This window comes from Onychostruthus taczanowskii, unplaced genomic scaffold, assembly GCF_017590055.1.
Source record: "Onychostruthus taczanowskii isolate IOZ18803 unplaced genomic scaffold, ASM1759005v1 scaffold4, whole genome shotgun sequence".
In the NCBI taxonomy this organism is placed as follows: domain Eukaryota; kingdom Metazoa; phylum Chordata; class Aves; order Passeriformes; family Passeridae; genus Onychostruthus; species Onychostruthus taczanowskii.
This window is the reverse complement of record NW_024501459.1, coordinates 8,218,071-8,245,116: the sequence shown is the minus strand read 5'-3', so window position 1 is coordinate 8,245,116 and position 27,046 is coordinate 8,218,071. Positions and strand designations below refer to the sequence as shown.

Genomic DNA, 27,046 nt, shown 5'->3' with positions numbered 1-27,046 from the left:
TCTTGGGAGTGGAATGCAGCACAGCATTCCCCATTCAAAACAGCAAGGGGAGGCATTTCAGTTAATTGCTGAGGTCACCCACATTGAGCAGCCACTCGTTCCAATGGAGTGGTTCAGTTAAAATGTTCTACTGTCATTGCTGTAATGAGCCAAGGAAATAAATCCATGGTTGAAAGAGTCTGGATCCAGCATCTGACCTTTGTATAGTGTCAACAACTTGTGGAACAAAATCTGGACCATCCCACAAATGGGCTGAGGTTACAGACCAGAAATGGAGACTATATGATCTTTAAGGTCCCTTCCAACCCAAACTATTCTGTTATTCTGTAAATGCGAAAGGGTACACTCTCCTTAGGTTTTAAATTGATGTTTCCCACTATGGCAGATCCATTGTCACAGCAGAATGACAGACAACAAGCACAATGGCAGCCGGCAGAATCTGAAGCCTTGCAAAAACAAGCCATTTGCACTGACAGGGCTAATCAGTTTAAACAACAACAAAGCCATTAAAAACCACCTACAGCACCAGGGTTATTTGTTTGATATCTCAAATCTACACATCAAACAGCTAGCAACTTGGAAGTAAAAGCAAAGAGCCTGAGCGGGGAATCTACTGCCATGTGGTATCTCAAAGTCACATGGTATAAGGAGCAAAGGCCTCTGAATTGACAGCACTTTAGTTTAGTTAAGACTTAAACTTCTTATATTTCAAAATCAGCCTGTTTTTAAATTTAAAAAAAGGTGGTGGATCCTTTAGATTTGTTTCTAGACAAATGGAAAGCAACCAGTTCAGAAGAAAAGTCGATGAAATGCCATTAAACGGGAGGTGGGGGAGCCCAAGAATGCAGCAAAGAGAATGTGAACACAAGAGACACTAAGAGGGGAGACAAGAAAGAAGCAGCATTTCCTCTACAAAACAATACAACGTGATAATCTGTGCTTGTATCCTGTAAAAATAAACACAAGCAGCACCAGATTTATTTGTCAAGACAGGCACAGGACGTGAAAACACAGTCAATTGCGAGCAATAAATATAAAATCTGCAGAAGTACATAGTTATGAGAATCAGCATGGTTAAGGTAGAATTATAATGAAAAAAAAAGACTAGCAACAAAAAGAAATCTTTATTATCAATATGTTTATAGTCTAAGAGCAAGAAAAATCTTCTGGCCCTACACAGAGAAAAGCTGATGAGAGATGACACCCAGCAGACCATCATGTCTAGGACACCAGTCTTCACCAAGGGGGTCAAATGCAAGCAGGGATTGGCATAAATAATAGTAATGACAGGTAAGATTTCAGAAGGCACAGGAGAGAGACAGAGAATGTATGAATGCACCTCTGCACAATGGAAAAAACCCCAAGTAAACAAACCAAAGCAACAAAAACCAGGTAAGAATATTAAAGACCCAGTGAGTCAGTTTATCTTCAAATTCCTGGGGAAAACAATCCAAAACAGATCAATTAGCAGCACCTGGAAGATAATCCTAAGTAATAGACAAAAGAGATTTGTTAAATCAGATTGCTAACTTCCTCTGACAGCCTCCCAGAGAGGTAGGAGAGAAATTACAGATGTCACACCTTCCCTTTAGAAAAGCTTTGAAATTGCCTTGAGATGTTTTAACAACTGGGTTACAGAAGCAGGAAGAATAAATATTAGTTGTGGATGTGAGAAACAAAGGTTAAATGTATCATCATCAGGACAGGGTAGTGATCTGGAAGAATGGAGTGAAATGTAGTAGGTTATATGCAAAATATTGCCCACAGGCAGGAAATGTCTAATGTGGAAATACAGGATGGGAAACAAGGCCTCAGACTACAGCAGGTCACAAAGACAAATGTCATGCTGTTCTAAGACAAATATTGCTGTAAGATATAAAATAAGAGTGAAAAGCCTGAGCATAATCTGCTGAAATCAGAAAAGTCCTTCTACTTCACTCTGTTTTTGTCTGAATACCTAGGGCATGGTGGTCCTACCTGTGTGGGTCTAGGGAACAGAAATAAGAATGAAAACCGGTCTAGAAAATGTGATTTATGGGGAAGTGGGATGGACAAGCTAGTGGGGGGTGGGGTGGGGGGAACCCACTTGAGGGGTGGCTGTTACCTTGGAAGACTACTTCAAAGAGAAGGGAATTGTCTCTTCAGGACAAGTCCTAATGAGCTTAAAATGAGCATAGAAAAGGTTCAGGTTAATAAGCACTGGAGAAGGGGAGACAAGAACATGAAAAAACTCTTGGAAGGGTAGTGAAGTAATGGAAGAGATTTCACCAGGAAAGAGCTTTAAAAACAGCCAAAGCAAACACTTCTTCATAAAACAGATTGCATCTTTGGGGCAGAGACCACTTGAGACTGAGACCTTATGGCTGGGAGCAATGGTTGAGGAATGTCATAGTGGCAAACCAGAAGTGAGGGGAGGAAAAAAGTGGTTTAGAAACATAGAGATAAGCACTGAGAGAAGTCAGGTGACAGGAAGGAAGCTGGGGAAAATAAAGATGAAAAAAGAGATTACCATTTGCAAGGAGAGTAATTTCAGAGGTGTGTTACACTTTTATGAGCAATGGCTTATGAGGATGCACCTGAAGTCAGGAGAAAATACAAGCTCCACGTGCCTGGATCTACTCTTGCTGCAGTTTTTATTTTAATGTTTTAACTTAGCAAACAATGCAGTGCAAGAAAAGCATATGCACAGAGAAGAAGAGAGTTGATGCTGAAGATCAGCAGCCACATGACCCATGCTGGCATGGCAGGCTGTATGTTTTGCTTCAACCCATCTTCAGCCTGGTCCTGTGCCTGGTTCAGTGCTAAGAGCACGCTGGAAGAACATCTTCCAATCTTACTTCATCTGAAAGGAATCCAGCTCATGTTCCCCCGGGTCCCCGAGCAGACTGAACCACAAGGGATGTACTCCAAAAGCACACTCCTGAACTGAACTAATAATGAAACAGAGACTCATCTGAAGCCAAGCCAGAGGAATCCAGGGACCAACCGTGACATCCATGTGGCAGAGACCAAAGCAGGACACACCAGCCATAGCAGACCAGAACAGCAGTGCTTTCTTCCACTGTTACACTGATATAAATGCTTTGCAGCAACAAGCATGACTGGAGTGACAGTGCTCACTCTCTAGACACCAGGCACTGACTGATTTGAGACAACATATTGACGATTTTAACTGACATCTGATGTGACATATGGACATCTTTGGTAGATCTGTAAATACACTGGAACAACTATCACAATATTTTAACTTAGCAACTGCATTTGCTTTAAAATAACATTGCTAATAATCTGTCTTATTTTTCTTTCTTTTCTTTTCTTTAAATTAGGACCTATGTCTAGGGACTTTCTGACTCATAAATTAAAACAGCAAAACCAAAACAAAGGGCCAAGCACCCAAGTCATCAATCTTTTCCAGCTGCCGAGTCATAGAGCAGTAACCAAGACAAAGAATGTTTCAGTTTCTGCTTGCCACTTTCTAATATCAACATATTTTCATTTAATGAACTTTCTTTTTCCAAAGAAGTGACAAATTGTGCACATGTCTGTGTGTGTCCCTGTTTAGATTCTGAGATGCAAGGCTGTCCTCTGTTCCTCATGCTCTGTAGCTTCTGAAATATTCAGCCCCTTCAGATTCCTTCTCAAGGTCTGTTTTGTTTCATACTCTGTGCATATCACACATCCAACATGGTTCCCTGAATAATGATCCAGGATTTGACTGGGTGGTTGATGATAAAATTTCTTTCAGGTCATTTCAAGTGATGCTCCTATGAAAAACAGTAAACTGATTTCTGCATGCATTGGCAAGTTTGCAGTTTAAATTTTGAGTAAAACCCTGTAAGTGCTATGAGATTCCTCCTTCTACCTCTATTTCCATTCTTTATAAATAAACCCACATTTTATCTGTAAAACCTCACAAAGAATTTCAACTAGTATCAACAAATACAATTAAAACATTTGCAGAGAAATTCAAGATACTTTTTAGTACATGAGAGAAGCTACAGAAATCTGGTTTTATTCTCAGATAATTAAACAAGGGGATAAATGGCTGAGGGCATAAAACATAAGAATATCTTAACTGAGGATCTGAGCCAGCTCATGTTGCAGAGTTGTGTATGCGAGACAGGCATTATTTACACATTCTGGTGAAGTACTCCACAGATTTAACATTTTAAGGCAGTTTATGAATATCTAATGTCAATTCACATAAAATGTGCTTAAACACCCAGATGCTATGACCAAAACTAAATGAGTCATAAATCTGAAGTTCATCCGAACTGGCGAGGTTAAGTCAAGCTTCTAGTTTAAATTTACATTGCCTTGGATGTGTAAATCAACATCCAAGCAGCAAAATTTACTTTTAATTGGCTTGGACCGTAAGATGAACTCTTTCCTTTTTAGTCTGCCTTCTAATTTTAATTGGGTAGAAAGCTACTGTAAATATTTTCTTCTTTCTCACCCCTTCTTCCCAAGGTTTTTCATAAACAAGTGAGGTATTGTTTAGCTGCTGTGCTCTAGACCCCACACACCCCAAAGCAAAACAGAGGAAAAGTATGTGTTCAGATTGCTACAGAGCAGGATTTTATACATTTTTGATCACACACCAGCAAACAACTTTCCTTTCTCCAAACAAACTGATCAGTGCAACTTATAGTGTCTTTTTAGCATCGCTTCTCATCAGCTGTAAGGACAGAAGACTAGGCTTGGAAACTTCGGCAAAGGAACCTAAACAGATTTGCTCAGCAGTCTCCAAGTCTCTGGTCAACAGCCCTGTGCTGTTCAAAGCCCAAGCACAAGTGCATCACTGTTCTCTCATTTAAATGTAGAATAATTCTAGGATTCATGGCAATGCCAGCTTAAACTTTGCTCTAAAGAAACCCTTTGTTTTCAAATAAATCAGTGCCTGGTTTTAGATAATTCTATAAAGAATCCTATTCATCCACCACATAACCTATTAGTTAACATGAAAAGAGCACCAAAGAGGCAGCCAACCTCCAAAAAATTCTGAAGAAAAGTGAAGTTAAACCAATCTATCTGGCATATGCCTTTAGAATTACATATAATGTGTGTGGACACACACACAAGATGTAAAAGCTCATTGCAAACAGCACTATTCATTCTTGACACAACCACTTTACACCAAGACAGCTGAAAATTTTGTAGCACACATTCTCTCACCAGAGCACAGTAATTGTCTGTTCTTCTGTCACTGCTCAAAGTGTTACCCTATTTTCAAGGGACACAACCAAGGCACAGTTTTGGGGTTCTCTGACACAGAAACTCCATCTGTTTACTATCAGGGCTCTGAAAGCAGAAGGATGGCAGGAAAGAATTGTTAGTCACAAAAATTCCAAAGACAACAGATATTCTCTTAACAAAGGCTGATTTGGGAGGGTGACATTTAGATATTAAAATAATAAAATGCGACTTTTTCACTAGTCTGAAAAATCCATGACCCCTTTTAAAGAGCAACTGATGAAAAGAAGTTATTTACAAGATATTTACCATGAGTACTGGGAGATTAAATTAACATTTATTGCTTAAATGAAACAGGGCAGTCTAGTATTTGAAAAAAAAAAAATCAGGAGGCTAATTGGATAATTGGATTCTAGGCTATCAGCATCCACTATGACTCCAAATAAACCTCTTCTGTCTCAGGTATTACCGCTCATAAAACATTGCTATATAGTCCTTAATGCTACATGATCTTTTTACTTATCTTTTTATGAAAACATAGCTTTTTTTCATCCCCCCCGCCTCCCCCTAACACTTTAATATATTCAAGATGCACCACTACTATGGCAGCAAGGAAGCAGAAGTCTCCTAGTTCTTTGATGCACTTGTCTTCAAGGCATTTGACAGTCTGGGTACTTTTGCCAGGTAGTTTTTACTTCTGAATCGTCCTAAGTTTTCTCTGTTTTTTAGGTTTTGGCAGCATTCCGAACTTGTAGACTTAAAGTGTTTTGCTTTTGCAAAGTATGGTTAAGTCCCATCCAAAGGGAGTACAGGAGTTATTTTCTTCTTTAATTACCTCCTGTCCCTCTTCTATGCTCTTTCCAGCATTAAAGCAAAACACATACCATAAACCGGAAATTCTGCCATGGTTGACTGAAAGCATTCGTTTTCTGAATGCTCAGTCCTTTCTTCTTTACTAAATTTAGTATAAAACATATTTTAGGGTTTGATAAGTGATCCCAGTTCATAAACACCTAACACTAGGAATTTACAAACAAACAAAAATCTAAACCTAAACTATTATAATATAAACACACAGTAGTTCAGAGTCATGCAGACCAAGTACACTTGCATGCTAATGCATTCAACATTCCTTCACTTAAGCAGGAACTACACAGGGTATGGAAGAGGCCAAAACACAGACGGTCATGGGCTGCAGCACATTCTCTAGATGAGTTTGAGGCTACTGGACTAATTTTGTTAGCCTTGAGAAGAGGTTTGAGAGGCACCTAACAGCAGCCTCCCAGTGTCTTGGAGAAGGTTCCCAAGACAGACTGGCTGGTGCATTGCATGAGAAGGAAAATCCCCACAAGGATAACTGACCACCAGGACACGGTGTCCAGGGAGGCTGTGGGCCTCTGTCTTTGGAGGTTTTCAAAACCCAGGCAAACATAGCCCTGAGCAACCCTCTCTGAACACTCAGGGTGAGGAGTTAACTCACCACCTTCCAAGGCTCCTTCTAACCAGAATAACAGCATCATTTAAGATGTTTAGCCATGAGCAGCACTTACCCCTCCAGCTTATCTTCCTAGCTGAATCCAGAAATATCACTGTAATGCAATATTATGTACAATACCATGGGTCAATAATCTTCACAGGTGCCCATTTTCTCACTAAAATACCAATCTGAGCACAGATTAATTATGCAAAGCTCTAAAATAGCTATCAAGATAGTTACTGAAAAATCGATCTGTGTTTCCAACTCGTGCCTTGTTTTAACAGCAAAGTTATAAGGTCTCAATATATGGCACACAGTTTGCATATATTTAGGTATCAGATTTTGCATCCTATATTATACTGATAAATAGCTGGAATTGCCTTCAGATGCATGGCTCTTAAAAAACCACTCAGATATGGGGTATAATTCTGTGGGGCACAGCAAATCTATTCTGATGCACCTGCTGCATTTGCAACATTGAGTCCAGGATGGGAGGCAAAGCCTTCCTTGGTCCAATGCCTGTTCCAAAATACTTTGCAACTAACAATATAGTGAAGATGTTTTCAATAGTTCTGTTTCCCTAGTTATTTCACAACAGTGAGCAGGAGATGGAGAAGTACCATTGAAGGAAAATGAATCCCAAGGGCTGGAAGAGGCAGCAGCAGCAAAGCAGCATCACGGTGCCTCGTAAGGCAATGGAAACATGTCGGTCCTGCTTCTCTTCAGAGGCAAATGATCAGAAGTTGGTACCCCTTTGGTTTACTCCCAGAGGAACATAACAGTCTGTAAAGCTATGCAACTTCTGCACTGGCAGTATTTTGCAATAGTATTTGGCAAGACACCCAGCACTAGCAGCTTGCCAGCTGCCCTCACTGTTTCAAACAAGACTGCCAAGAAGTAAGATGTGACATGTCTTTGAATAAAGGAGCTGTGAAATAAATTTAGACATCAGTCTTGCTTACCCACAATCCCCCAACCTCCAGGTGCTTTCCTGCCCTAAGCCACAGAAAAGACAATAGTTGCAAAGTAAAGCATTTCAAATATGAGGGAATATGGAAGTTCTCTCTCCTCCTCAGGTGGTGCTCACAGGGTGTCGGAGAAACTGCAGTGAAAAGGTCACATGAAGATACAACCTTACTTCTTCCTTTGCTAAAGAGCAAAGAGAAAGAATCCTAACACAGAACTGGGTAAGGGAATCTCCATTACAGGTCAGGACACCAACACACAAATCTGTGGCACGGAACATGTAAAACACCACCCAAAAACCTTCATAAGACAAAACTGGCAAAGCGACACCTACTGCCACACAGATACACTGTGTGAAAGTGGTGGGCCAGGATGGAGATTCCTGCACTGGAAATGGGGCTTTCTGGAAGGAAACACTGGACATTTTCCCCACTTCAGCCTGCAGGCTTGAACTTCTAAACTGGGACTACAACCAGCTGTCACCACCCACTCAAGATCTCTGAGCCTGTTCTCCCAGGCCCAGTTCTCTCCTAGAGAAATTAGTCAAGTAGCGATCCTCTCTTCAAACATAGAGGATGTCATGGAAATGCTCACTTCTGATGATCATCACCAGCAAGCAACCACCAGATCCCAGCCCTCCTCCCAGTAGGACACACACTGCTGTGACAGCATCAAGGTTCTGGCTCCTTCATGCCAGCCTTGGGCAACCTGCTGCATCTTCCACCAGACGGCCCAGGCTGAACACAAGGAGCCAAGCGAGCCCTTCTGCTCGCCTCCTTCAGCCTATCCAACGCGGCAGAGGTGACACAAGATGTGGGTTTGAACCCCTCAGGCACAGGAGCAGGAGCCCAGGTTTCAACTAAAGGAACACAGCCTGCTGTTCAGACAAATGCCACCACAGCAGCTCCCAGGGAAGGGTGAGCACTGGCTCCTCTTTGGGCAGCATTCCCAAAAGGAAACACACAGCTGCATCCCAGGCGATCCATCAGCGCGTGTGTTTACGATGTGCTTGCCAGGTGTCCCACTTTCTTCATCTCCTAAGGGCTTTGGTGCTCAACTGCAGCAGCTCTAGATAAGGCGCTTAAGAACTTTCTGCTCAAAGGGGAGATCCAATATGTTTAAGACACTTTCAGAGTCAGGCAGACACAGTGTTAGGTGGTTTGGAAGACCTTGCGGGAATAAATTCTGTTTGAGAATTAGGAAAGCAAGCAGGAACCAGATTAACATATTTTATAATGTTCTTAAAGCAGCGAAAGCCTTTCAGTTCTACTTTGGGAAATGTCTTTTCTTTGTAGGAGATTTTAGCATATGGATAATACCTAAACTAGAACAAAATTAATCGTTCAATACAAACACTCAAAGAGCTAACTTCAAATAAAAACAACATATTGCTTTACTACGGCTCAGTCTACATAAGCACATACATTATTTACAGTAGTTTCTAGTTTCTTGGCCTACAGAAAAAAAAAATCATAGCAGAATAACTCTTCAATGACTTAGGGATGCGCAAAAATGAAGTCACAAAACAAACCAACAGTGACTTTCCTTTTGGGAAGCGCACATTCCTTCAAAATAACATTCTTCTTAATGACAACTGAAGACAGCCAAAACAAAAACATAATTTGGAACTGCAAATATGTGTAATCTGAGTTCTATTTCCATGCAGAAATGCAGGGTATTTGTGTATAAAATGGCTTGTAGCCATGGGACAAAAGAGCCCTAGTTACTTGCATGCAAATTATAAAACTGAAACCATCTGGAGAATGATCTGGGATATATGGAGGACAGCCCAGGAGACAATTGATGTGTGGATGTGGCTGAAGGATCACAGCTTATTAGCAGCTTATCCTGTATGGATAGGAAGGAAAATAGGATTTGACATACCCTCTTATACAGTGATGATTAACATGAACCTGCAATTAGTATGCATGGCATTTTAGATTGACAGATGAGTTCCATCATAAACCCTAGATCCCAAGAGAAACAAGAGATGCTTTGCATCTAGTTTTATTTGCTAATAGCTGGATCATTTTATTTAATATACTTTGTTTTTGGCCCCCAGCATACCCTACTGAAATATTTTGTTGCTGGGTCAAGTCAGCTTTGGAGGCTTGCAGCTACTCCAGCTAGCTAGGCTGAAGCAATTCTGCATATTAAAAACCACCGATCACTATTTTAAACACATGCCATTACAGTCAAATTATCCACCTACTTGTGGATTGACTTTAAACAAGTCAAAAACTGAACAGAGTTGTGATTTTAAAGTGCTCACATCTTAAAACTTGAACTATTAGCTCCCTGAAATACATTATTTTAAAAGCAGAGTGGACTAGGAACCACCCAACTACTGTACCCCCATAAGTCTTTTGAAGACTTCTGTTCAATAAGACTTGAACATCCAGCTTTGTCAGGCTTCTTAGAGAGATACCTGTGTCCCTGGAGAATGAGAATGCACACACTGATTATAAAAAGCAACAACTCCTATGGGCTGTTGATTATCACGATGAAGATCCCCTCAGAACAACATAACCAATGAATTACACGTCTTGCAGCACTCTGGATGCAGCCCATGTATTCACCAGTCCACATAACTTTCCCTGAGGAAATGTTTAATCCTCTTTGAAGATTACAATAGATTCTGAATTTATTACATTTGCATGAAAGAAATTAAATGCAAGGGCTGTCAACATCAATTTTGAGTGTCCAGTATAAATGTCAATGCTATTTCAATGCTTAGACCACATAATAAAGAGGCTGTAGCACTTACTGGAGAGAAATACAGAGATCACTAACTGGTTTTTGCTGCCAACTAGTGCATATTTCTGCTCTTCTCAAAAGAGAATCTCAAAAATTAAGGGAAAGAGCCTGAGAGAATTCAGACTTAAAAAAAAAAAGCTTTGCAGGAGCATGTAAGTCTCAGCAAGGAGAAGCCAAGGAGCTCTGACCAATGCTCACAAAAGCACTGAGGCAGACATCCTACAAGTAAAAAGTCATGCAAGTGAATATTACTCCTTCAAGCTCGATCCCCCTCTCCTTAATTCAAATCCCTCAAGTCTGCGTCAGAATTTTACCTTCCCATAAAACATCTGTGCACTAATACTTTGCAACTTCTTCTGCACAGGAGGAGGAAGCATTATTTTAATTCTCTCCCTGCCTCCAACCTTCTCTCATGCTGAAGGTGTTTAAACGGGTGAAGAGACAATTCCAGTCCTTGCCTCTCTGGCACAGAGACCACCAGACAGAGGGACTGCAGACCCAAACCGCGTTCACTGTTTTGCCTCTGCAAGGCACAAAGCAAAGCTAACCAGGGTCTCCTCATCCTAATGGGCCAGAGGTAAAGGATTCTGGAAAAGGGCTCTTTCACCTGCTCTAAATGTAAACGCCCAGCCATTCTTCACCTCTTAAATGCCTGATTCCAGCATAGCTTTAGTGTCTTTATGGAGTTAAGTAGTGGAACTGAAATGGAGTTTGGTGGTGTCCGTAGTTGCATCCCAGAAAGTAAACCCTCCCACACCGAGCCAGCCATGCAAAATAAAGCATAGTATGTAAAACTACGTATACACGCGTAAAAACATTAGGGCAAGAGTACTAGCAGGAGCCAGTAACACTGCTGGAGAAGGGTGGAAATTAAAAAAAATCCGTGAAACACTAAATGACCTTAAAACTTCTTTGCATACACAATATCTAAAATTATAGCGGCGGGGGCGGGGGGAGCAGAAGTTTCTCCATGTTTGTTTGTTTATTCGCCTGCGAGCACTTTGCCCCGGGTCCGTGAGCGGACCGCAGCCGCTGGAGCCGCACGCCCAGGCGGAGCGGCGCTTTCCTGCGGGAACACTTCCAGCCCCGGCCCCTCCGCCGGAGCCTGGCGAGGGCCGCACCGAGCACGCTGCCCGGGACCGCCGGCGGTGTGCGGCGGTTCGGGCTGCAACAAAAGGGAAGCGAAACGTCCCCGGGTGAGTCCCGTGTCCCCGGGTGAGTCCCGTGTCCCCGCGCCCGCGGAACCTCCGCGGCTCCGGACGGGCTCCCTCTACCCCGGCCGTGGGAGGGGGCACGGCTGCACCCCGCGTACCTGCCTCCCTCCGGCCCTCCGTCCCTCCGCCGGCCGGGGCGGGCCGGGGATGTCCGTCCGTCCGTCCGTCCGCTCGTCCGCCCGCTGGAGCTGCCGCTTCCTCCGCCGTGCCGCGTCAGCCGCGCTCCTCCCGCCGCGGCCGCGGGATGACGGGCTCCCCTCGCGGGGCTGCGCCCACCCCGGAGCGGCCACGGGCCACCGCCGCTCCCCGCCGGCGCAGGCGGGGCCGCTGTCGCTGTCGGTGTCGCTGTCGGTGTCGCTGTCGGTGCCGCCCCCGCCGCCGGCCCGCCCCGAGCAGCGCCCCCCGGGCGGCGGCAGCCGGGGTCAGGCGGGGACGCGCAGCCGGCCCCGCTCCCGCCCGGGGCCCCGCGGCTGCAGCTGCCCGAGGGACCGCGGAGCCTGCGGCTGCCGGCAGGCACGGGGTGTGCGATCCAGGCTCGGATTACCGCGATCCTCCCGCTAAACCGGCAGATAATCCCGGGCGACGCCGTGCTCCCCACACGCGGCACCCGGCTGCGCCTCGGGAGCGACTTCCGAGAGCTGACGGCGCTGCCAGGCCGCTGGCAGGGACTGTGCCCCATCGGGACACGCACGGAGCCTGCCCAGCACCGGGCCGCTCCGCCCGCTGCACAGCGCTCACACCCTGGCACGGAAAGATGGTTTTAAATGCCGATATTTTATCCATTTGGGGCCGCAAAAGCGGATCAATCGGGCGGGGTGGAGGAGAGGGGCATCAGAGACATCAGCTAGGGTACAGAAGCATCCTCCCCACTCTGTCCTGTCAGCATTATTTTGCCTTTTTTCTCAATAATCGCCTTCAGTGCTCATTTCTCACAGTAGGATGTGGTAAAAATAGTTATCAGTTAGTCTCAAGCAACATTTGTTATCTCTCTTTTGGCTGCTTTTCTATGCTTCCTGGCACACTTTCTTCTCCACAACTTACCACAGGATGCAGCACAGCAAAACTCACCTCACCCTTAATTTGTGCAATCCAGCTCAAAACACTTCTATCAGATTCATGGTTCTGGGTATGGCCAACTGAGGTCCCCACATGGCACACTTTAGGAGATGGCACCAGCTCAGATACTTCACAAAATGATTTCCAGGGAGGCCTCAGTGAGAGGATGCGAGATGAGGGAAATTTTTCCAAGCACAACCAGGACACAGGTGAATTGTTTTGAGTGGTACTAAGAGGAAGGGAAGAGACTGCTGAGGACAGCACAGCTCTTGCATCCTGAGATGCTGGAAAGTTAGAGACTATAGTACGGGCAAAAGTGAATCCCAGAGAATGAGCTCAATATGATGGTCTGGTATAGTTAATCTGTTGTCATAGTACATCTTAAAAGAATGATTCCTAAATTACAATGTCTCTTCAGTACAGTTTGGATAGTTCCTTCCTTCCCAGCTTTCAATGAAGCAAAGGAGTGAGATAAAAAAGTACAGCTAAAAGCCACATCTTTTAGGAAAGGTAGGTATAAGCAGTTCTTGCCAAGGTGGTCATGTTTTCATGCAAACTTCCTCCCTTCATCCAGGGATTTTGCTACCATGTTTTAGTGGGAATACTGTTTTGACCCATCATTATGCTCAGTCACCTGAGCAGCTAAAATTCATTGCATCCCAAGGCAAGTGGTCAATGTCTCAATCTCCAGGTGAAGATCAGAGGCAAATTATGTCCCTTAGGGATCCATACTGGGACTAGTGCTCTTCAATGTCTTCACCAATGGCATGGACAAAGGGATTGAGTGCACTCTCAGCAAATTTACAGATGACACCAAGCCAAGTGGTGCTGTTGAGAGGCCTGAAGGACAGGATGCCATCCAGATGGACATGCTCCAGAACTGGGCCTACGGGAATCTCATGAGGTTCAGCAAGTGCAAGACATTATACCTGGGGCAATCCCCGGTACCAGTGCAAGCTGGGGGATGAATGGATGGAGAGCAGACCTGTGGAGGAGGACTTGGGGTGGATGAAAAGCTGGATGTGACCCAGCAATATGTGCTTGTGATTTAGAAAGCTGACTGTATCCTGGGCTGCATCAAAAGCATCAGGGCCAGCGCATTGAGGGAGGGGATTCTGCTCACTTCTTTGCTGTGGTGAGATCCCCACCTGCAGTGCTGCATCCAGCTCTGGGGTCCCCAACACAGGAAAGACGCGGACCTGTTGCAACAAACCTTTGTCCAGACAAGGGAGGTCCTTAAAGATGTTCAGAAGGCTGAAGCACCTCTCCTATGAAGACAGGGTGAGAGTTGAGATTGTTATAGGAAGGTTGACCTTATAGCACCTTCCAGTACCTAAAGGGGAGCTAGAAAGGAACTGAAGATGGTACTTTTTACAAGGGCAGGAAGTGATAGGACAGAGGATAATGGCTTTAAACTGACAGAGGGTAGGTTTAGATTAGATATAAGGAAGAGAAATTTTACAATGTGGTGATGAAACACTGGAACAGGCTGCCTGTCTGTGAGTGGTAGATTCCCCATCGGTAGAAACATTCAGGTTCAGGATGGATGGGGCTTTAATCAATCATTGCAGGCAGTTTGGACTAGATGGCCTTTAGAGGTCCCTTCCAACCCAAACTATTCTATGATTCTGTGTGTCTGTGATCATCCTAACCTTATGTTTCTCATAAGGCTTACACACATTTATGTTAGCACATGTGGGTGTCCTTGATCCATCTTGCATGTGTAATTATTTAGAATACAGTCACACAGAAAACTATTTTCAGGATGACTTCCAAAAGGCAAATCTCCAGACAAAAAGATTATGCAGTTCGACCCATTCAAGAGACCCACCCCTGTTATGCAGAAGTAATGCTAAAAAGTGATGAATGATTCTAGCTGTATTATTACTTGGGAGAAGGGGTTTGATTAACAAAACTAAACATTCCCTGTAAGGCCTAGATTTTCAGGAGTTAATCTGTCAGTATAAGAACCCTATTTCTGCACTGGATTACATTAGCAGAGACAGAACTGAATAATAGATGTAACCATTCCTTCCTTCCCCTTCTCTCACAAAGAACCTGAATGAGGAAAAGGTCTTGAAAGATCTTCTCCCATATCAGGACAACACTAAGAACAAAAAATGTTCTTTCCCCTTCCTAAGAAGGAAAAATCTGTTCCATCCCAAAGTAGCCTATAACCTGATGTATCATCTCAACATAGCTGAGCTTCTTAAACACTGCATAAAGTGCCTACAGAATTCCTATTTCCAAAGCTCTAACTAGGTATACTTGTATTGTTTATTCCTTACCAGAAATTAAAAATTTTTAAAACAATCCATCTTGAGTGAAATCCACTTCAGTTAACTAACACTAACAAGAAACTCTTTCTTGAGTTTTCCTGGCACTTAAAAGAACAGAGAGATGGCACAAAGGAACACAAAAGGTCAACTGTAAATAACATATTTTATCAGTTGAGGGGTCTGAGGTGCTGGAAGTCTCTTCTACTCCTTTTTGTGTGCATGTGTGTGTAGAAACACTACAAATCCTTGTTTGACCTGATATAATTAATTTTTTCCTGCTTCACATGCACTTTGGCACAAACTAGGCAACTGGGGAAAGACACGGTCCTCTTACAGGTGACAGGTTGCCATGCTGGCAGCCTGGGGAAAAGTTTCCAGTCTGGACTACAATGTGCAGATGCAGCCACGGTGGTGGAGTTTCCAGCAATGGAAAGTTCATGCTCTTTCCAAGTTTATTTCTCTCCACCAGACACTTTTCTGTTGCTAGTTAGGCTATTACTAATCCTGTACAGACACAGCAGAAAACTTAAATATCAAAGAGAAAATTAACCATCTCCACTTCAATGTAAGCAGAGTTCACATACAGTAAAAGCCTCTTAAAAAAAAAGGAAACAAAGGAAAAAATTACTTGCCACTACAGCCAACCTTTTATTTCATCTTAGTTTTCCTATAAGAATGGCTTTTTCCTCTTGCTCTGGTGAGGACACAAGTACACCCTCAAGGTCCCTAATGCCATGTACTCTACACTAGGAAGCACTAAACTTAGAAAATCTTTAAAAGATCAGTCTCAGGCTGGCTGCTGAGCAAACAAAGCTAATAGATGTGCCTCATTTGTTTCCTCATGTCTGCTCCACTGTTTGTTTTCTTCTCTTATGTGTATCCTTCCAGACAGGTTGATTTGTTTAACTACACTCAGGTCAATGTCTGAACAGCACACCTAAAAGCACCACCAATACAGAAGGAGAAAACAGAGAAAAAACAGATTATGATGATGACATTCTGCTTTTAAAGGATAACAAAACTCCTGTCAACATCAACAGTCTGGTCCGCAGAGTGAGGTCAGAGTAAACCCTTTGTGTAGTAACTCAGTAGTTGTGGATATGATGCATTGCTATCTTACTATGAGAGGCCAAACAAAGGGGAGAAACATCTTTTGTGAGGTCACCAGGACTTCTGCCTTCTTGCTATACTTTCTTTCATTCTCCTTCTCGCTTCAGCTATTTGCATGCCTCCGCCTTTCATCCCTTTGCACGTCTTTCCCCCTAGCAACTCTGCCTTCATACATCCTACTTCTGCCTCCTCCCACATGAAGAAGCCACGTAATAGCACGGGCTGAACTTCAGAGGGGAAATTGCAAAGACAAATGGTTGTTAGCTGATGTAGACTTGTAGCAAGCTCTCTAGCACTATGGGCTATGAGCCAAAGTAGGGATGAAAGAAATAGAGCTTGACCAAGGACAAGTGGAGTAAAAGAAGTTTTAAAAATTTTGAAGCAGAGAGCAGAGTTATATAAGGTGACCTTTTACCTTGGCTTTCTGTTCAGCAGACCTGACAGTACATGCTCAGGCTGGGTAGATCCCCCACAACTACATACTAACCAGGTAATAAATTGATGATTACGTATCATGAGAAAGGCTTGTTGTGACATGGATTCATCTGCCACTGAATCCATGTTCATGAAGGAGCTCCTGTCTTCAGGCATGTAAATTCCCTTTTTTTTCCACAGCAAGTTCCTGAAGGAATTATGAAGTTCATCTTCAGGAGTCTAGCTAACAGTTCATATTTCTAATATTCGTACCAGGTATAGTATTGAAAATGCTTTCCCCTAATAAGGTAGTATAACACATTTTACTGCACATTTGAAACATGGACCACAGCAGTTAAGATGAAATTTTAACACAAATGTCAAATAAAAAGAAACTTAAATGCTTTATTGAGCTCCAGGAACTTAATTACCAAATCACATCTGGGGATCCCTACCTCTCATTGTGTCTTCAAGAAAAAAAGTCTAGATGGGATTTTTGCAGAATTGGAGTTCATGGACAGATATTCAGAGGAGTGTAAGCCATGTTTCCTAGTCTTAGTTGTTATTAAGTAATGGTTATTTGCTGTTTGATCCTGAGACATGATGAACATTGGTGCAAGATGTTGCCAAGTTTGTAGGTCATATTTCAGGACATGTAAGCACTGTTGCTTTTCCCCTTTCCCCCTAACTAGAGGCAGCTTTCAAGTGAATAAATACAGTTCTTTCCCTGGAATGGTGAGAGGTGTGCAATTAAGCATCATATCCTCTGTCTAGGTAGGTAGAAATCACACTTTATTTTCTTTCTCCTCTTCCAAAACCAAAATTTGTTATTCCTCAATCATATCATCTTACTCAACTGTTGTGACATATTGTGTTGCTATTTCATACTTTAGTGTGTTCTCTGCAAAGTTCAAAGTTAATCACACCAGAAGTTTAGCTGCCTTTCAGCTTTTGTTGCTGGATGCACTGTAACACCCATCCCATTCACACCACAATCCTGTTAAATTTTTGCATACAAGGCACAGCATGTTTTTTGCATTCAGGATCCCTGCTGCTGTGAACTATTTATCACATGAAACATCAGTGATGCTACAGCATCTAAGAGTCAACCTCTGCAAGCACAATTAGCTAAAATAATGGAAGACAGTATATTTTTCAAATCTGTAAAAAGCTGTTTTGAATTATTTTTAAATTTAAAATATTTTCAAAATTTGAAACTGTTTACTTTAAATATATTAAATTACAATTCCCAAACATCCAGCAAAGAATTATAAGCTATTTCTCTACAACAAGATACAAGAAAAAAGGGCAGTATGGTATGTATTACAAAGATGAAACATAGTTGTTGTATCAAGATACCTCCAAATAGAAATCCAAAGAATACAGCAAACAAAATATGAGAAGACATATAATCATTTTACTCAATGCAACTGTAAAAGTTAAGCAGATTGTAAGTTAGAGACCCTAAATCAAACCCTAAGTCTACTTTTGCTTCTTAAAACAGTTGTATAAAAGGGAATTGGGATTAAATCTTAGTGCTATGGCGGGGGGGGGGGGGGGGGGGGGAAGTGTCGTAATATAGCAATGTAAGTTTCCAAGAAGATAAAATTTAATTAACTTACCAAAGTTTCACTTCAAGAAAATATCCCACATAGAAAACAAATTTATTTAATGAAATGGTTTTTTTGTTTCTTCTCCTTTTTCCTTTCTGTCCTAGCTGTGGTTGCCGTTTTGGGGAACATGAAAACCCCTGCCTCATGTGTTTCCCATGAGTTATCAGGAAGTAGCAACAATGAGTCAATAGCTTTCACAGATACAAAATCCCAAAACCTACCACAAATTCATGGAGGTGTTCCTGTATGTATTAATACAGGAGTCAGGGTCTGAAACCTTTAAAATAAGAGAATAAACCCTTTGAGTGGGCAAGATTACAAGACTGTAAGGAAGCTGTAATCCATTTCCAAGTGAAGTGGAAGGGTTACTAAAGTTTCTATATGTGAATTCTTTTATGTATGTGTCAGCTGGAAGTGTTGTTACTTAATGCTTACTCATCAACGGGCAATATTTCCAGCTCTGCTGATAGCAAAAGTACAACTTAAAAATGAAATAAATTTTTTGTTTTCCTTCAGTTTTGTTGTTCTGCTTTCTTATATTTTCTGTCTTCTGTTCTATGAACTCTTCTGCCCTGTAATGCAATTCAAATGCAACCAGACTAAGGAAATGGATGACATCTCTACCATAGGGGCAAAATGGGGAAGAACTGAAGTAACTATCTTTTTTTCTTTTTTTTTTTTTTTTAAGTCTTGCACACAGACATAAGCATAGTGAAATTTAGTGGGCATACAATGAAAGGGTAGTTGAACTGTGCAAGAGAGTAGGAGATATCTACTGTACCCTGGGGTCTTCAGTGTGCTGTAAGTCTGGGCTAAAATCATCCATTTTGTAATCAACTTTTGCAGAACTCCAGCAGGAAAGACCCAGCAAATGTCCCAGGTGTTCTGACCAGCAGTCCGTGGATCTGCTGTCAGTAGAGCATATTTCAAACACCAGTAGCTTTCTGCATCTGAGGTAGTTTATTTGGTGGTGGCAACAGCTGGAAGTTTATGAGAAATCCTTTGGCACACAATAGGAGATGGCTGCTTGTTTGGGAAGAGTCTGGAGTCTACGGAGTGACCAAGGCACAATAAAAGTAGGGATTAGATAAACCTAAATCAATATTAAACCAGCGGTAAAAATGGTTCTCCACTTCAGAGAATTTTCAGATCCTATCTGTTCCTAAGGATTTATTTGTCTTTCCTACACCTAGACTTGAAAGACAACATTTTGGGTGCAGTTACATATCCTCTACTTTCTTCTTTGTCTTATTCTGGCAACTGCAGAAGGTTTACCTGCAGAAGGCCTTCTTTGAGGGGACCGGTATTGTGCAACAAGGATGAGGCATTGTTGTGATTCCCTTTCTGAGGAGCTGGTGTTTCCCACTCTGCCAGACTGCTTAGGTGTCCCCCTGTGTCAGAGGTTCCACAGGCATTTCTTTCTTCCCACACCACAGAGAGTCAGTGAAGTGCTTTGGAAGAGCCGAGGTGGGAATAATGCTCTTGGAGGGGTAACAGCTTCAGTCAAATATTCTTTGGTCTGTAGGTTACTATAGCACTAGCTAAATCTTGCAGCTCTGCTAACCCATATATCAGAAGGTAATCTCTCAGTCTCTTTTTCTCAAACTATCATTTAGCTTTTTTTTCTATTTTTCAATGTAGCAAGTTTTTGTCTTCATCAGGAACACTCCCCCAAATTTCACCTTGAGTGCTGGGCTGGCTACTCCTGGTGTAAACAGGAGGTGAACAAAGCTTAACAGGACAACAAGGAGTGGATTTATCAATCATATTCACAAATGGGAAGGTAGGAAAGGGTTGTGAGTAGAGCAGACTATTTTTCATGAAGCCATAGTATCTCTAACATATTTTTTCTGATTTTCTCTATGTCTGTATCATGATTCTTTACGAGATTTTAACTCACAGTTTGTGTGTTACCTGCCTCAGTTACCTTGCTCTTGCGTGCTTACATGATGACATCCATTCTTTCTCTCAACTTTATTTCTTCAAGATCATGATTATTTTGTTGTTGATTTAGCTTAGACCTTTCCCTGTCGGTTCTCATGTTTCTTGAAATGAGGTACTAGCACACCCTCTGCTTGCTGCAAGTTGCCATGTTGATCCTTTTGTATCCCTGTGACACTCACTCACTGAATCCTTTAAAAGGCTTTGCTTTTTTCATAACAATATATGTGGCTGACTCACAATCAGTTTGTGATTCACTGTAGGCCCTGATCCTTTCTGAAAAATGTTTCCAATAAATGTGCTCCTTTATCCTGTGATTATAAGTGAGATGTTATTAAAATATTATATATGCTAATTTCTAATCTTATTTATTTCACTAGCTTGTCAAGAGAATTTTAAACTATACATTTCTCCCTCAAAGTGCTTGCAACTCTTTCCAGCTTGGTGTTTCCCACAAGTTTGATAAGGATAATCTTGCATGTAATTAATGAACAGACTGAGGACAGATGCCTGCATAACCTCATTTTGATATGGTTTTACAATTTGGTAGTGACCAGCTGTTCTGCATATGCTGTGGTTACGTAAGTTTGCTATAATCATGGCTTTTCTATCTAGCACAGCAGTATCGGATCAGTACATTTTCTGCCAGCTTGATTGTAAAGTGCAGTGTGAGAGGGTACCAAAACTCACGAATGCCAAGATCAGACAGCTAGCACTTCTTCTGCTGTATGTGCTCTGCCCTCACCGAGAGAAAATAGGTAACCATATTGGGCTAGCATTGTCAAACATTCCCACCAGAAATAATGCACTTGCAGTGCTATCCTTATATCCCCTTTATTACATCTTACTTTCTGCTTTTGCGTCATTGGATTTTTTTTCCCCATCCTGCTTTCTATTTGGTAATTTGATTTCATGGATTTTTGCCATGTGGGTTTGTTGTTGTTGTTGTTGTTGTTGTTGTTGTTGTTATTGTTGTTGTTTTTGGTTTGGTTTGGTATGGTTTTTTTTTGAGGTTTGGAGTCAAGGTCATTGTTTAGCTGAAGTGATTTTTCTTCACTTTACTGTTCCTTGGATCAAGCTGGCTTGCACATGTAACCTCAGATTTTTTTCTGAATGATTTTTGATTTTTACTTCCTTCACATTCAATATAATCTGGAAATGTGGAGAGTTCCCAAGATGCTGTATCAAAGTTGTCTTTCTTTCACTCTCTTGTTATTTCATCAAGTTGTGCAACTTGTTTGACACTTTACTCATCTAGGTTTGCTCAGATTTAAATCTGGAAAGCCTTCCCCATAGGATGCCTGACATACTCTGTATGGACAGAATCTCTCTCAAACTTTCTGCCTGTGAATGAGCTTTCTCCTGCTGTACCTGCAGATAGCTCTTAGTCTGAGTAGTGAGCTTGCCTTTAGTACGATTTTATTTGAATAACCTCTCCTTAAAATTTTATCCCCTGAGTCATCCTTATGCAGTGCTCTATAGTATCATACCATAAGGAGGATATTTCCTCTGCAGTCACTTGATCCACTGGCCTGAAGAGTTCCGGACCTCAGAACAGGCACTCACGTTCTCAAAGTGCAGATCACGGTGTCCTGTCATTCTCCAGCACAAAATGTTCTTCGAGACCAGCATCTGTCTTGCGAACCCCCACGCTTGTCAGGCAAATGAATTACCAGCGCGTAGGCAAAGCTCGACCTGATTGTTGCTGCAGTGTACAACCACGCAGGATGTTCGGCAGCTGGACCCGCTGCTTTTCCTTATTTGCTTGGTCAGAAGAAAGGCAGCGGAGTGACAAAGCAGTGCTGTCCGACAGCACCGATGTCTCCTGCGTGTGGCACGGCGCTTCCCGGGATGATGGGAAGGTTCCCTCGGCGAGCTTCTGCTGACACCTGCTGCCAGAGCCGAGCCAGCACAGCCCGGCGGGCGCGGCGCCGGCCCTGCCGCGGGACTCCGGGGCGCAGCTTCGGCTTCGGACTGCCGGCGTTGGATGGGAAGAGGTAAACGCCATCCATGGTTTTATGGAAATAAGTTATATAGACCAGAAATGGCAAAGTCCCCGAGAGCAATTTGGTGGGATTTTTGTTTTGGTTTGGGGTTTTTGTTTGTTTGGTTTGGGGGTTTGTTTGGGTTTTGGTTTTTGGTTTTTGTCCTGATAAAATTAGTGAGGACAAGAGTTAATTAAAAGTCACTTTACGCATTTTCCATTATAGAAGCCAATGAGAAAATACTTCTCAATGACAAAAAAAAAAAAAATTACTTTTTTTTTTTTTTTAATAGATGGTGCATCATCATTGTTACTGTCAGTGGTTTTACATCAGATGCAAGAAAAAGCTGTTCTGCAAAGAAATTCCTGCCTAGTAGTAGGCACCCATTTCTTTGGTTTTACAAACCTCCTTTTCACTTATTTCAGTACTTAGAAATCACATCCAAGACACGGAAGTGTGTAGAGGATGCCACTTACTGGAAGGTTATTAGTGAACTGCAATGAATTAATGAACACAAGAGCTGTAGTTTAGACCTTTATAGGTGCATAAAGGACCAAGAACCTTCTGAGCTATCAGAAAACTAGAAACTATTAGAACATTTGGCTACTGGTGGTAAGGCTGTTTGTGCATGTTGGAAGGTGGGATGTAATGCTCAGCTCAGTTGCCAAAGAACAGGGCAGAAAACCAGTTGGAAGGGTTCATCTGCTTTCAGTTTTAAGTGTTATAATATCTAGTTTAAAAAGCCTCAGGAGAAAATTTAAGGACAGAGTGGATTTGTTTGTTTTTCTTTTTTTTTTTCAACTAGTTGATCCACCCCCCACCATTTTGCCATTTTGTATTTGTGCATCAGGTTCTCTCTCCAGCCTTCAACTCTGAAAAACACAGGCTCTCAGCCTGTTAAATACTTCCAAACTTGAAGCATAATCACAAGCCAGGCGTCACCGCTATGTGCTCTCTGTAAGAAGTATTTGATGTCTTTGTCCCCCATTTACATCCTTGACTTGGCAATTCATCTGTACTGGAAATGCTATTCTTTCTTTAAACTGTGTATTTGCAGAGAGAATCTCACTTAGAACCAGACAGTTAATTGGGACATTTAAATACATGGGATTGTTATACAGATTTAAGTAAACCTTTAACAGCTGATGAGATCAGTGACTGCATACACTGTGAACATACAAATCAATAGGACAGTGAGTGTGTTAGGTGCTCAACCTATTTTATTTTGAGGCATTTATCTTTTAGTGTAATGGGATTGTACCATTCGTTCAATTTGTATTTGACAGAGCACTATGGAAAGCAGATAAACATTCACAGTAATTGCCATTGAGGCTTCCATATAATCAGGTTACACATCTAAGCTAATAACACTTACATTCTCCTTTTTTATAACGGTCTACTGCCCTAAAGATTGATTTTCTATTGACAGTTCCTGAACACTGGCAGTCCTGATGAATCAATTTTGTTTGCCAGTTGTGCTGACATCAGTTCTCAAAGCAATATTCAGAGTGAAAAAATGTGGGGCTTTAACTTTGCAGAGGAGTTTGCATGTGAAATCAATTTGAAATGTTTTCAAGATAGGGCCTCAGAACTGGATTTTGAGCCAAGAAATAAAAGGGAAGCATAGGTAAACAAACCCAAACCAGTGTTGAGCAGCTTGCCTTGGATGTTGAGATTGACCAGCATGAGAGTCAGCTGTAGAGCTGTTCTCACTGGACTGGGCTGTACCTGAACCGCCACCTGGACATTGATTTTGATGCAGTAAAGACTTTGAGCAGGTTATTTGAATGGTTGTAATTAGTACTGGAAGCTCTGCCCAATATTTCTCTTTTAATATTGTTTTCCTAATGCATTAATGTTTTGCTAACACACATTCCACACTTTGAGCAGCCCAAATTTGGTCTCGTGTAGGAATGACATCAGTGTTAACAGAGAACAACTAATAGTGGTGTGAGTTGCTGAACCTGGTGCAATGGCAGCCGTTCAAGCTCTGACTCTGTGAAAGCACTGAAGGAAAACATTTTTTTAATTTTGGAGGTCATTGGAAGGCAGTAGAAGAGGGATATGGAAGTTATTCAGTTGGATGTATCCAGGACACGAGTTACCAGCCCAGGTCCCCAGGATAAGTCAGGTGCTGTTTTCTGACTGCCATTGGCTAACTATTAATTAACCCAAATGTTCCTGAAAGCCGCAGCTGCTCAGTGGTCATTCCTGTCCTTCCAGAACACTGCTGGGCTGCATGCTGCCTCTGAGGACCAGGAGAAGAGGAGGCCTGTGACCAACACCCCTCCGGAATTCCACAGGTAGCATGGTGGCAAGAGCTTGGGCTTTTAACAACGCCTGCTTAGGTGCTTATTAGGGCAAAATAAGATACAGAGTTCAGCAGTGGTCAGGAAGTGAGTGCCAAATTGGCTAAACAGGAGCAAGAAGTAAAGAGCCCACACAACACTTGAAGCTGCTCTGTGCAGTGGAGCACATGCTGTTGTTCTTTCCTTGTACTGCTAATAGTACTTATGATATCATAAGTACTATCCAGTACTACACGTTTTTTAGATGCTAGGTTGTCACATCTAAATAAAAAAAATGTTGCATTTATGGGGGGAGGTGTGATGATATTGCCATCTTCCCTCTAGCTCACACTTGTTTCTTCTCTCCTTTTTTCTTGAGTGTACATATAGAGCTTTCAGAGCCAGGTCAGGCTAAACTGCCAGTTTTGCATGCTAGGCAGGATCAGCTCTGCAAGGGTTTCAATGAAGAAAACACAGATTTTAGCTATCCTTTCTGAGGAGCATGTTGAAGTGTAGCTGAAGGCTGATAATAACATTCACTTCTTGACAACACAGACCATCTTCTAGTTTATCATGATCTGTTCTTTGGCATGCTGCACAAGCCTTTTGTTTCTGTTTAGCTGGAAACGTCTGTCATTGCCCTACCGAAGAAACAAGTGCCTTTGAAAAATAATTGCTTTGACCTGGGAATGGCCCATTTCCTGAGGGTAAATGACAAAGAAGAGACAGAATAGCACTGGGTGAAGATCAAGCTGAAATTTTTACATCTTCCATCCTGGGCCTGAAATGAATGCCTGCTACTTTGACTGTCAGTGCTTGGTTCTCATCAACGAAGTGGCACGAGTTCAGGTATGTCCTGTTGCTGACAATTAATCACTCTTCTGACCCATTACAAATAGACTTAACTTTGTAATCAGTGTGATCTTCAATCCTACTTGCTTGACTGTGATGTTGTTGTTTGCCTGTGAAAACAGCATGGCTCTTGCCATGGTCTCTGGTAGGACTCATTGCTACACTCTGCAGGGTACTTACCAACCAGGCAGACACTGTATTTCCTGAATTTTCCTGTAAGACTGCTTAAAGATTTAGTTACTTGTGTAATCTGTATTCAGCGTTACAACACAGAACTTCCTTATCCTGTTTGCCAGATACAGTGTATAAAGCTTGTAAATAAAGATGCATTTAATTTCCATAAATTATTAGTTTGCCAGAGAATTGTGATTTTTATCAAAGATTCTGTAATGAAAGTTTATTGTTGCAGAAATTGCTTGGGCAATCAATCATGATCATAAGTTTGCATATAGTTGGAAAACTTATAAATGTCATTCATCAAAAACATCTATGTTAATTAGGGTCAAGCCACCATAAAAGATAGATTCCCCTACTGAATATAATTTATCAATGAAATTAACGTAAGGAATAGAAAGGAGAAATGTTTTTGAATATACAGTCAGAGTGTTTTCATAAAAACATCTGGCTGGAGAATAAACAAAACATCATAAATTCCATTGGCTTTGACAGTACAAGTGAATTATTTCATCAGGGTGCTCTCTATTATTGAGAACAAAGTGCTATTAAATGGTAACAGAAGTGTTTATTTCCCATATGTGAAAAATTGGATTGCTCCAGAGGCCAGCGATGTTATGGAAAAATTCTTGTGACAATTCTTCAAAATGCAGGCCGGGTTAGCACAGGATTGTCACCGGACGATGCCCTGAATGGTGCCCATTCTCAGTAGCTGCCACGCAGTTTCACAGAGCACAGAGGCTTCCCTATTTGCATTTTTACTGCGTTCCTGCTGCTTATGAAGGGGAGACTAAGGAATGAATGGGCACAGACTGCTGATTTATCCCCAAGTACAAGGCACATTGGCAGGATTGTGGAGCTGGTGATGCTGCTACCTTACTGTCACACACATTAAAAAGTACTAGTAGCAGGCAAGAATGAAAATCTGTCTCATAATTTTCATCTTTTCTTCTTCAAACCTGCCATATATTTTAAAAGATCAGATAAAAAATTACACTGTGGAATGCATACATTTACACACACACACACACACACACACACACACATTTTCTGTGCTTGACAAATTACTGAAACCGAAAGGGAATGAGCATGCACAGCTCAGCTGCTGTCACTGGAAGGTGGCAGTGCTTAGTCTGTCACAGGGCCAGGCCCGGAGCCATTTTTTTCCTTAAGCCTGTGATAAAGCACAGAAACAGATTTTTTTTCCCCCTGTATGTATTAATCATCTGAATCTTTATAATTTAAATGTCAGATGCATAAATTATTGTTCATGGATTAATGAAAATGAAAAATTTCAATCCCTTTGTATTGGAAAGTACAAGCACAATACTATCTCAATGATGCAATCTCTATTATTTTAATTCTAATTTTAGATCATTTGAGTGACTATAGAATAGGTGAGGCCTTGGGATGTAAATTCCAGGTGTTTGTTTGGTAGAACAAAGGTGATGGAGGAGGGAGGAAATGGTCTTTTTTTTTTTTTTTTTTTGCCCTTGTGTTCACAGGGATAGGTCACTGGTACTTGGAAATACCCTGTGAGATTCCACTTTGTCCTCCGACATTCAGTTTTTGTTTTCCTTAATTTAAGGATAAATCTTTATCTGGAAAAGCGTTCAGAGAGCTTAACTCCTCCATTTGCTGACAGTATCCCTCCTTGAGCTCTCCACATGAATACGCTGCCAGCCCTGCAATTAGGTTGGAAGTTGTGAACATTATTCCATTTCTTT

At 42.0% G+C, this 27,046-nt stretch overlaps 1 protein-coding gene and 1 long non-coding RNA gene across 3 annotated transcripts in view; one reads left to right on the top strand and one right to left on the bottom strand.

Moving 5' to 3' along the window:
* Window positions 1–11,938, bottom strand: part of LOC121340094 (serine/threonine-protein kinase Sgk3) — a 55,419-nt gene extending 43,481 nt beyond the window's left edge. For both annotated transcript variants that reach the window (XM_041412517.1, XM_041412515.1), the window contains exon 1: window positions 11,706–11,938. The gene's annotated coding sequence lies outside the window, so the exon portion shown is untranslated. The remainder of the gene's footprint in view (window positions 1–11,705) is intronic.
* A 9,845-nt stretch (window positions 11,939–21,783) lies between these two features.
* On the top strand, window positions 21,784–25,454 carry LOC121340224. The gene is made up of 3 exons (XR_005953273.1): window positions 21,784–22,017; window positions 24,229–24,308; window positions 24,914–25,454. It is a non-coding gene; the product is annotated as an uncharacterized LOC121340224 (long non-coding RNA).
* Window positions 25,455–27,046: the final 1,592 nt, after the last annotated feature.